This window comes from Ambystoma mexicanum, chromosome 5p, assembly GCF_040938575.1.
Source record: "Ambystoma mexicanum isolate Mex_15411 chromosome 5p, UKY_AmexF1_1, whole genome shotgun sequence".
NCBI lineage: Eukaryota > Metazoa > Chordata > Amphibia > Caudata > Ambystomatidae > Ambystoma > Ambystoma mexicanum.
In genome coordinates, this window is record NC_090930.1 from 546,817,318 (window position 1) to 546,829,382 (window position 12,065).

General features: G+C 42.6%; 1 protein-coding gene across 1 annotated transcript in view; it reads right to left on the bottom strand.

The window, feature by feature from the left end:
- Positions 1–12,065, bottom strand: part of LOC138481079 (xaa-Pro aminopeptidase 2-like) — a 450,117-nt gene that overhangs the window by 107,860 nt on the left and 330,192 nt on the right. The gene's annotated exons all lie outside the window — the stretch shown is intronic.

Genomic DNA, 12,065 nt, shown 5'->3' on the forward strand with positions numbered 1-12,065 from the left:
CATGGATTCCACAGTAATCCGACCAATCAGAGGATTGAACACTTTGAAGAAAGAGATGCACAGACTGAAGGAGCTTCTGTTTTTTTAGTAATATTGCAACATGCTCAGGAAGTGCAGCTTTTTGCTGCAATATCAAATTGGAGGACTTTGAAAACGATCTTCTGTGGAGCAGTCTCTGTGTACTAGGCCTGAACCAGGGTGTGGACAATCCAAATATGCAAAGATTTTGTAGACCTATTTTCTAAAGCTTTTCCTAGCTGGCCAGTTAGGAACTTTGCCTTGAAAGTTTAACATGGTCATCAATTTATGTTTAAACCAGCAAAGCAGCGCAGGACATAAGAGTGATAATGCATATCTCTAAGATATTTCGATCCACTTCACAAACACATGCTGCATGGAAGATGACATTTTAAAAATTGTCAGATGACTTACTCCCTTAAACACAGAGGAGCTGCATTTGCCTTCATGAACTTGCTGTACTGGCACATGAAATTCTGTCTAGATGATGTCTGGGGAAATTGTGCACAAATTGAATAAGTAAATATGAGTTAACTATGCCCTCACAACACAGCTACTTTTAAGATGGAAGGTATGGCTCAGCAGACATTTCTTTTAATATTTTAATATTCCATTATAAATGACTTCATTAATGAAATGAGATTTACATGATTGTCATGGGCCTGTTTTTACTTATGTAATTCTTTTTGATTGATATGCTGCCTGATGTTGTCTCTGTATACGCACTGTAGAGAAATTCTCTAAAAAGGCTTTCGCAAACCAGTAGCACTAGGGATGCGGAACGCATACTCATTTGCCATTCAGACCCCAGCAGGAGCCAAGCGGAAGACCCTACATAATAGCCCAATTCTATCGTGAGAATGTGGCTTAGGATGCAGAAGCGCGAAGGGTGTAGGGGATAGTTGAAAAGTGAAGGAAAGTAAAATTGGTGTTTTGAATTTATTTTGGAACAAAAGGGAAAGAAATTGGAAAATTAAAGGTTTCAATGTGTAATGTCTTCCCAGAGGACATTATGCCAGGGTGCTACTAGCCAGGGTGAAGGATTTTATCCCTTGTTAAAAGCACGTGTTATGCTTGGGCCTGTTCATTTGGCCTTTAAGCTGTTAGCTCCAAGAACGGCCTGCCACTTCCTGAGTATTGCCACTTCCTGTGCATTACAAGCCACAGGGAGAAGAAAACAGCAAGAGAATCAGAGTGCATGGGATCAATACACGGTAGCAGGGAGCTAACAAAGGTGGAGGAAGAGGGCAGGCACATCTTCAGCGATGGATCGTTAAGGAACCAAGAGAGGAAACAGCAGTGAGCCGATCACCCAGCCCAAGGCTAGGTGGATAATGGAGGAGGTTAGACCCCTATTTGTTACGGAGGAGCCTTAGCTTAGGCTGAGTATTTTAGAGCTTTCTCGCTTGCGCAGATCTTTCATTATTTTTGGGAAGTAAACACTAAATCTATAGTTTTAGAGTTTTAGATTTTAAAGTTATACGGGATAGTGTGCAGGCTGCTACCATTTTGGATTTGAAAGATGTCTGTCAAAAGCTTTTTAATATAAGTCATTTATCAAAAGAAAAAGAAGACTAAAAATACAAGAAGATAACATGAAAGCAGAATACAACAGCACTTCTACATGAGTAAGCTTGTCTAAGTACGAATAATCCTAAATCTATTCATCTTTGCCTGATGAACTTGAAATGGAATGACTCGATTTCTTACATTATTTTCCTTGATGAATTGTAATTACCCCTTTCATGTGTGGATTTTCCTATATTATTGGATTTCCCTTTTGAGTTTTCAGATGGGGAGAACGTTTATTTCATGAATTATTTCTGTTATGTTGGGATCTCGGTGGTAGCGGAGGCCATTATCTCTTTCAAATGCCTGGTTACAGTGCAGCTCATCATGGCCATAGGCATTCTTTCCCTCATTTGTTACTAAGGTTTCTTTGGCACTCATATCACATGAGCAGACCTGTGTTAAGTCTTCGCCATTTTTCTTCTTAATCTTGGCCACTTGTAAACTGTTATTCTGTAGACACTCTAATTGCTTTTAAAAAGGTGAGGTTCAGGGGGTAAGATTGAGATATTTGTGAGGATAGAAAATCGGATTAAATGGCATTCAAGCGAGATTCCTAGCATTCATTACATGTCTTCTTTTTAGTCAATGTTCTGGTTGCTTGCAAGCTCCTTTTCAGGATTGCCTTTGTTGTTTAATTTTGCAGCCCGGGAGTTTCGACCTCTTTTAGGTGCAGTGTTACTTGCAAGGCTATTCGGCTCTTCGAGTTGTGCTCTTCTCTAGCGAATTCTTTCCAGCTGCGGTCTACAAGGTTGTCCTCCATACGTATGCGTCTTTTGAAGGAAAACAGCGTTGGGGCACATCTTAATCGACTCACGATGGAAGTATATGCAAGGCCTTTTTCGAGAGTTACTGTTGATCATGCTTGGGATAAATTTTGGAGTCATTTCCTAAATGTTCTTCCAAAAAGAGCAATCATCTCTACCCCCTTCGTATCACCTCATATAAGTGCCCGATAGGAAATCCTATTTTGACATCAACAACTTCATGCGACTTGAAGAATTAGATCCCAATCTTCCAGCAAATTGCTTATCATGCTTTGCCGCTTTTCCTTTTTTACGAAAATGATGAAGTGATGGGTCTTTCAATTATGTTAATTAGTCATAATCAGGCTCACGTACGGGTAAGATTTTACATTTTCCAAACATCTTTCTGTTGATTATGAAAGTCATGTTTTCTTCCTTTTTTTGCTTGGATCCCCTTATTGCACTGTTTTAGGTGTATGTTTTTTACTCTAGGCAGTTGTTCTTGTCTTGCCAATATCATAAAGTCATCTGCATGCAGCAGGGGAATAACAGTTACTCACAAGTCCTTCGTAAAAAGCTTGAATAATGCTGGATCCATGAGACAACCTTGTTTTACTCTTATGGCTGTCTGAAGGAGTTCACATTTCTAGCACTCAAATCCTATTTTTCTGGGGTGTAAGTATTGATATAGAGATTAATAATTGTTTTCAGGAGTGTGGGGTCCATCCTATATTGCTGCAACCTAGTCCAGAACCGTAAAAAAGTTCTTTTTTTTTGTACCAATTTATAAGCCCATGCGCCTGGTTCCTAATACAATTTGGGATTGTGCCGCAGTTAGTGCGGGGCAGAAAAAGGGGGACCATACCCCAACCCCTTGGAAAAACAGTAGACAGAAAAGCTCCACACTTTAGGAACTGCGCCACACTGTAGTTCAGGTGAAAAAAGTATATATTTAATATGTTGCCCTTTCCAGATAACACGTGTTTCGACACACAAGTGTCTTCTTCAAATCAGGGCTAATCGAAACTGACATAATGTAATAGCATATATTAACAACATTATAAATTGAGGACATTGAAAAACCAAAAATACAAACAATAACCAAAACATCCATCGTCGCATAAGTGTAAAAAAGATGCCACCAAATACCATGATACAGTTTAAAGTCACAGAAAGTCAGGGAGGGGTGAAAGGGGTGGAGGTTTAAGATATAAAAGAAAGAGAGAGAACAGCAAATAGACAAAGGCAAAATATAATTATTAGTTCGATTTATATGAATGTTTCATCTCAACATAACATGACCACTTCTTTTCTTACACAAGGTTATATAAGGTTTAGTTCATGGGAACCTTACCTATCGTCCATATCTAGGTTTCCAATTCAAAAAAGCACAAAATGTCACAGGATGAATCCCCCTATGTGAGATCAGAATGCAAATCGTGGGTTAAATGCCAGTTTATGTGCGCTGTGGTATTCCTAATGATACGAGTCTACGGCATCTTTAGCCATTACAAATCTTTGGCTGACAGAGAAAAAAACAAAGTATATGTTTGCTCTATTGAAGGTAAATGGATATACAGAAAATGAGAAAGTCTAACGATTACACTGTATTCATACTCCTAAAACCACTTAAAAATATGCAAATTGCTTTTCGCTATTTGAATATACAGAACATTAGAGAGTCAAACGATTTTGCTGTATACGTACTCATTAAACCACATAAATATATGTATACTGGTTTCCGCTGGAAGTTTAGATACCCCGGTGTTATTGTACATTCAAATCGGATCTGCGTTGAGCGAGCACCTCCGCACAGCCTTCGCGCAACCACAACTGCGGCACCTCATGGTACTACGAAAGCGGCCGCCCAAGCACCGCCCGGATGCACCCCTACACGCGGTCCTGCATTATCGTGTTATTGTATAGTTAGGGAGCCTATTTATTCCAGCATGTACCGCTGTTTGGGCTTACCTCAGTACCATGCAAAGTATCCTGCCGTCTGGTCTTGAAACCGGCTGCACTGCCCTGTGTATACATTGGTTGCCATGGCAACCCAAGTCCTTCTTCTATTTTGATCAATATTTCATCCTATGTATCGGAACGCTGGGTGCCATGTTGAAGCTTTCTTTAGTATATTATGGGTTATACAAAGTGAAAGACCATATCGTAAGGTCCCATTGTCCAGCACATTACAGTATATGATGTCTTATCTGTATAAATAAATGCATGTGATCACATATGTAGAGCAAAAAAGACACTATGGTCCCTACATCATTCTATTATTAGTTTTGTGCTGCAGGTTTGGTGAGTGAAGTGTATGTATTTTGTAATAAGTGTATGGCCAGATACTAGAAAGGGCCATAAACAGCATCGAGCATAGCGAAAGAGCCCATTACGTGGGGGACTGCCTGGACACATATCTTGTGTGCTAGTCGGGCATGACTGGTTAGAAGTATAATTACACATGTTAGCATAAGAGCGAACATAAAGAGGTGACTAGAATTGAGAATTAATATTAGGTGTATCAAAGTGAATGAGTTAGTATAGCCATACATACGTAGTTCAAGTATAGATTGGCTTATAGTATTAAATATACATATTCTTAATTTCAATTAGAGAAAATGGCCCTCATTACAACCCAGGCGTTAAGGGGTTAACGGCGCCGTAGAAGGTGGCGGCGCCGTTAAACCCTTAACGCCTGATTACGAGGTCCCTTTGAGGGTGGCACTTTAACGCCTGCTTTTAGCAGGCGTTAAAAAAGCAACCTGCAAAGGGACCTAGGAGCTAATTACGGCACCGTAATTTACGGTGCCGTAATTAGCACCTTCCCCAGTCCCATTGAGCCCTATGGGGCAAAAATGGGAATGGGGAAGGGCCATGGCGGCATGGGGAATTACCGCCCCGCCAACCTCGGAATGGGGCGGCAATTCCCCATTCCGCCATGGCGGAGTCGGTAAGTTACCGGCATGGACCATGGTGCTATTAGCACCATGGTCCAACGCCTGGGTCGTAATGAGGGCCAATGTCCCATCTCATGCTCTTGGTTGAGTCCAAAGTCAGTTGCTCTAAACTTGCAAATGAGACGGGCTTCAAGCTGGCGAAGGAGGACTTCTCTGTTTCCACCTCTTTCCCCCAGAAGAGCCTGTTTGAGACCAATGAACCTCAACTTCATTTTGTCATCCAATTGATGTTTGGTTTTCCAGTGTAGTGCTAGTGGCAAGGTTGTATCCAGTTTACTGATACCATGGTAGTGTTCTCGTATTCTAGACCTAAGCTCACGGATAGTACTTCAATGCATATCCGTTCGCATGTACATATGATGGCGTATACAATGTATTTGCTGCGACAATTAATTGTGTCCTTGAATGTGATGGTTGTTCCCCTTGAGTCTGTGAACGACTCTGTGTTAGAGTGCGCGTGTTTGCGCATGCTACATGATCCACACTTCCTAAATCCTTTTGTTGCACTTGATAGGCCAAACATATACTTCGTTTTTTTCTCTGTCAGCCAAAGATTTGTAATGGCTAAAGATGCCGTAGACTCGTATCATTAGGAATAGCACAGAGCACATAAACTGGCATTTAACCCACAATTTGCATTCTGATCTCACATAGGGGGATTCATCCCGTGATATTTTGTGCTTTTCTGCATTGGAAACCTAGATATGGACGATAGGTAAGGTTCCCATGAGCAAAACTTTATATAACCTTGTGTAAGAAAAGAACTGGTCATGTTATGTTGAGATGAAACATTCATATAAATCGAACTAATAATTATATTTTGCCTTTGTCTATTTGCTGTTCTCTCTCTTTCTTTTATATCTTAAACCTCCTCCCCTTTCACCCCTCCCTGACTTTCTGTGACTTTAAACTGTATCATGGTATTTGGTGGCATCTTTTTTACACTTATGCGACGATGGATGTTTTGGTTATTGTTTGGATTTTTGGTTTTTCAATGTCCTCAATTTATAATGTTGTTAATATATGCTATTACATTATGTCAGTTTCGATTAGCCCTGATTTGAAGAAGACACTTGTGTGTCGAAACACGTGTTATCTGGAAAGGGCAACATATTAAATATATACTTTTTACACCTGAACTACAGTGTGACGCAGTTCCTAAAGTGTGGAGCTTTTCTGTCGACTAGTCCAGAACCGGTCTGTACATGGTCTCAAATTCTTGGCTGTAATAAAATAATCAGGTATAGGAGTAGAATTATAATTGTTCTTTTATATTGCGCAAAATACCAGAGATTGGTTTCTAAGCGCAGGATCGGGATTCAACCCTGTGCTGGGCTGCGTTTTCTTGTTTCCAAGACAAACACATTGCCGCTGAGCTATCTGAAGGACTCTTCTGTAGCAAAGGTGGAGTGGATTTTTTGAATCCACTTTGTTGATATTGATATTTTATTTATATCTCGCTCGTACACAAGTGTTTCCGAGCACGACAATGCAAGGGAGGGAAAACAGGGGAGAAACAAAACGATCTTACTTGGCCCAGTGACATTGAGAACGCGCAAGTGCATGGGAGAGGGAGAGGGGAAAAGTGCATGGGGAGAAGTGGAAAGTGCGGCGCAAAGGAGAACACAGATAAATATTAATAAATAAATAATAAAGACAACAAACTGGTAGTGCAGCCAGCAAGTGGAAAGTGCTGGGTTTAAGGTAGCAGACAGGGTATGTCTGATAAGTGCAGGAAGAAATAAAAAAAAGGCAGGATGACTGTATGGGTACAGATACAGACCCCAGTCCAAGGGGTGGCCCGGAGGCAGTGTGGGAGGGTGGCAGGGTGAACAGGTACCTGGGCCCGGAAGACAGAGGGTAGGCCAGGTGCACGATCCTGAGAGAGGGAACAGATCAGCAGGGGAGAGGGAGGCGAAGGCAGAAGCAAAGCAGGAGGTCTTGAGGTGCTTCCGGAACCGGAGATGGTTCTTCTCAAGGTTCAAGGTGGCAGGGAGGCTCTTCCAAAGGGAGGCCCCAGCGGAAGACAAAGATCTACCCCCAGCTCGTTTCTTTGAAAAACGACTGACCCTCAGGGAGTTAGAAGTAGAGGAGCAAAGAGAGGGGAGGTAGTTACAGAGGGATAGCTGGAGGTATTTTGGAACCAGGCCCCAGAAAGCCTTGTGGATAAGGTAGAGGTTTTGAATGTAATCCTTGCATCCACTGGGAGCCAATGGAGAGATTTCAGAGTTGGAAAAGTAAAGAGGATGAACAAGGAGAGTCTAGATTAATATTGAGGTCACCGAGGAGGAGAAGTTGAGTGGTAGAGGCCAGGAGGGATGAGGAGAGGCCCACCCACTTAGAGAGAAATTAGGTGATTTGACCAGGAGGCCGGAAGATAGTACCCACTGTAAGAGAATGGCTATGAGAGAGTGCCTACAGACAAGGCATTCAAAAGAGGAGTAGGTTTGAGTGGGAATGATAGAGGGAGGAATCCATTCAGGAAAGATCAGGGCTACCCCCCCACCAGACCGGGAGGTTCTGGGTGCGTAGAGGATCTTGTAGCCATCAGGGAGGAGTGTGTCAAAGCTTGTGACAGAGCTGGCCGTGAACCATGTCTCGGTAAGACCGAGGACATCAAGGTCAAGTTCTTCAAGGAGGTGGCAGATGTCAGAGGAGTGTTTGACAGCAGAGCGAGAATTGCGAGTTGCAAGATGAAGATGCCAGCCTTAAAGACCTTCCAGGGAGGGGTACAGATCAGAGGTATGCTTTGCTGAGTGGAAGGAGCCATGGGAGGGGAAAATGAGGGGGGGCGAGAGAGGGCAAGGTAGCCAAGGAGGGTGATGAGGAGGCAGCAGGAGGTGAGAGGAAGTTGTTGAGGCAAGGGAAGTGCCTATCAAAGAGGAGGAGATTAGCCCGAGGGTCTGTCTGAGGGTCTTTCTGGAGGAAGAATTGGAGTAGGTGTCAGCGATAGGAAGACCAGGGGTGGAGACCAAGATATCCTTTTTGAACTTCTTCCTGCCAGACTTAATGCAAAGGGAATGATAGTCAATGGAGAAGCAGCTGGAAAAGATAGGTGAAACAGAAAGCGCTACGGAAGTGGAAGCTATGACAGGATGGAGAAGCAGGGGGGACTAAGGCAGGTAGATGTGGAACAAAAGAGAGAGGTCAGGTCACTGTGCCAGCAGGTTACAGAGAAGCAACAGTATACAAGAAAAGTAAAGAGAAATTAGCAATGGGGTAGCAAAGTTTGGCTATACAGCAAAACTCTAAAAAAAGGCTAAGTTTGACTTTTCAGCAAAAAGCATAAAACAGCAAAGTTTGACATTCCAGGTTTTTAAGAAGCACTGCATATCAGAATGACAACATGGGAGAAACATACAAAAACAACGGTGATAGTCAGGTGACAGGAATCTATATTCTGTTTGCCAAACCTGGAGGATGTTTAGAATCCTAGAAACATTTTTGTAAAGAACATTTGACCAATATCAATAAATATTCTGGTTCCTGAGGGCCCACATTCTTTTACGCCATTGAGGCATTTCGGTGGCAATGTGTTTGCTACTGGAGTTTTGTTATAAGCCAACCCTTCTAATGCTTAGCTTTTTTTCTTGCTGGTTTGAGCTGCTCATTCAATTCCTTTGGCTCCTATATCCAAAGACCAAATGCTCATTAGACTGGGCATCATCTCAAAAAAAAAATCTTCCTGAAGTGGTTTAGCCGTGTTATCTTTACATCAACGCCCCTTTTGTAGATTTGCATGCCTTTTGTTAGCACATTCCAAAACCAATTATTATCTTTTTCCTATATAGCCTCTGTTAATTCAAAAATGTCCATGTCTCACTGCCCTCCTGGATTTCTTGTTATGTGGCACTCTCTTTAGTCTTGAAATAGTTTGTACTTCTCATAACATTGTGAATCGAAGCACTCTTTTGTTCATACTTGATTTTGCAGTCCTCTTAACATCCTCCACACATGGTTCTTTTTATCAATGGCAGTAGTCAATTTAAACGGGACCCATAATCATGGATGCACATCCTGTGAGTTTCATCTCTCCTAATTTGGTTTAGGGTAGCTTGCACCATTTCATAAAACACAAACCTAGCTGGGAAGCAGAGGAGTGCTGCACATAGGGCATGCACCTAAGGGGTTACATGAAGGAGGTTTCAATGGTAGCAGAGAAGCTGGCATGGGTAGATGGAGCAGGGAAGGGGGAGCTCCAGAGGGGTAAAAGTAGGGTTGAGTGGAGATTTAAGATTAGGGTCTTCAGGTCTTGCCTCTCTAATCTGCATTGGTAATTTGATCCACTGACAGGGTGCATTGCAAAACATGGCCTCTTTCCTATTCTTTCCATGTTTTTGCCTCTTGCAGTCTTTTGTTTCCAATTTGCTGATGTTGTTTTTGGTGGCGGCCTGACCTCTAGAGATGGTCAGTTTCTTAGACAGGTGGAGGGGTGTTTTGGTGGTGGCTCCTTTGTAGTTGATGCAGGCTATGTTGCACAAATGACACATGCCTGAATGGAGGATAGCCAATGCGACTCCTTGAGGGGGTGATGTGGTTGAATGATCTTAGTCTTATGATGAGTGTGAATCAGAGTGTTGGAATCTTTCACAGGGGCCATAGTGGCACGTTGATCTTCTGTGAGTAGGGCATTGCCAACATCCTTTTTGAGTAGACCAAGGCTTGGACAAATGTTGTGAATCTGGGTGCATGGATGAAACACCTGACTTTGTTTTTGTTTTTTTATAAAACAGTTTTTATTGATTTTGTAAAAGAATAAAACAAAATGAAAGAACGAACATACGGTACTATTCATTCGCAAACCCTTGCCTCTTAATTACCATTTCCATCATGGCTGGTCAGAAGCCTCCCTTTTCCTCCCTTCTGTACCACCTAAGCCACCCGCCCTTAGGGTTCTCTATCCCTCCGCACCATACTTTACATCTCACCTCGCAAGCCCTAATTCTGCGTGAGATCATACCATGTCGAGCCAATGCCCCCATATTTTGAGATGTTTTCTGGGACAACCTCTGTCCCTAAATATTCTCAACAGTGGTCCATGCCTTCAGTCCATCTACTTATACTTGGCTTTGTCCGAATGGCCGGCCCTGCTGCCACATCTCGTCTGCCCACCATCTGTGCTGTTTTAACCAAGCTCTTTTCATTAGAGTTCAAGTCTGTATCTCCCCGACGTGCAATAGAGCCAAATTGGGTCTTTCTGGTATGTGTGAGCCTAAAGCCATTGATATCATATTGAATATTGAACCCTAGAAAGATTGTATGTTGGGGCATTCCCAAATCGTGTTCATGAAGGTGCCCACCATCGCCCCACACCTCAGACATATGGGTCACCTGATACAGTAGTGTAAGGGCTTTTCCTGTCATTTTCCCATCCAATAGGTTGACTTTTATGGGGAGCATTCCGTGATATCCCTGTTATCTCTACCTTCATGCATTATTGTGTTTTTCAACCAAATGTATGTGAATGAATCTCTGTCAGTTAAATCATAGGTGTCTTCTAGGTGTCTGAAGGTTGCCAAATGTTTTTGGTTCATGATATGCTGAATTTTCCTGATACCATTTGTATACCATCACGTCATTTCCCCTATTTTCCCAACTTCAGGCAGATCCTGATTTCCACATATAGGTGCTTCCAGTATCACCATCCCACCCCAGCCCATCGCCCTAGTCACATCTCTCTGTACTTCAAGTGTGCGCTGGCCTGGCTGTAGTATTTTAAGTCTCTGTGGGCTTCCATATATCTCTTGTATTGGGGGCTGATCTCCCATCGCTTCCCGCTGCAGCCTAATATGTGCCTTTTGCTGTTGCCAAACACCCTTCATTAGCTGCCAAGAGGTGGGATGCCCAATAATACTTCTTAATGTCGAGAAGTCCCAGTCCCACTTCCCATACCAATCTTGTCATTGTTTTGAGCTTCATTCTTGGGGTGCTCTTAGCCCATATTATGTCTCTCTGTATGATTTCTATAGTGCAAAACAGCTGATGGGGGATTTTTGGAAAACATAGAGCAGTATGGGCAGAGCCTCATTTTGAATAGATTTGCTTTACCCAATAAAGAGATCGGAAGACTTGCCTAGTATTTGGCATCCTCGTTTGTTCACATTAATAGTGGGTCCAGATTATTTCGCAGGAAGACACCCACATCTGCTCCAATTTGCATGCCCAAATACTTAATCTTGCCCATAGCGATAGTGAGAGGGAAATTCTCTGGGACAGCATCCGCCTCACCCTTCACTGGCAAGAATAAGTCCCACTTGACTCGGAGGCCACAATGATCCTCAAATCTATTCATCACCTCCATCACTACTGGCCCTGATTTCTTGGGGTATTTCAGAATATCATCGGCATATAAAGCTACATGGTCTTCGCTACCCCCTGGCAATCTAAATACCTTCATGCGAGGATCCGTCAAGACCTGACTATGTTGAGGAGTGCAAACTGGTCCCATGGTGCTTGAGTCTTGTTGTTACTGTTTGTTTTGAAAGTGATGTCACAGTTGACCATGAAGTTGAGTGATTTTGCACTGTGTACAAGGTGAGGCATGAGTCCAACAGGTTCATGTGAGTCAGCCAATTCTGGAACTGGGCATGCTTGGTACATCAACCATTGTTGCAAAATCCCTTCTTTCACTTCAGATGACTATGTCAAACTTGTGTTTATTGTTTTGAGTGACCCATATTGCAGATTCTGGATAGTATGGTGGCCTCTGGAAAACCAATGTATAATTAATGTTCTATTGCCACGTTAATGTTTGTTCATGCTCTGAAAGTTC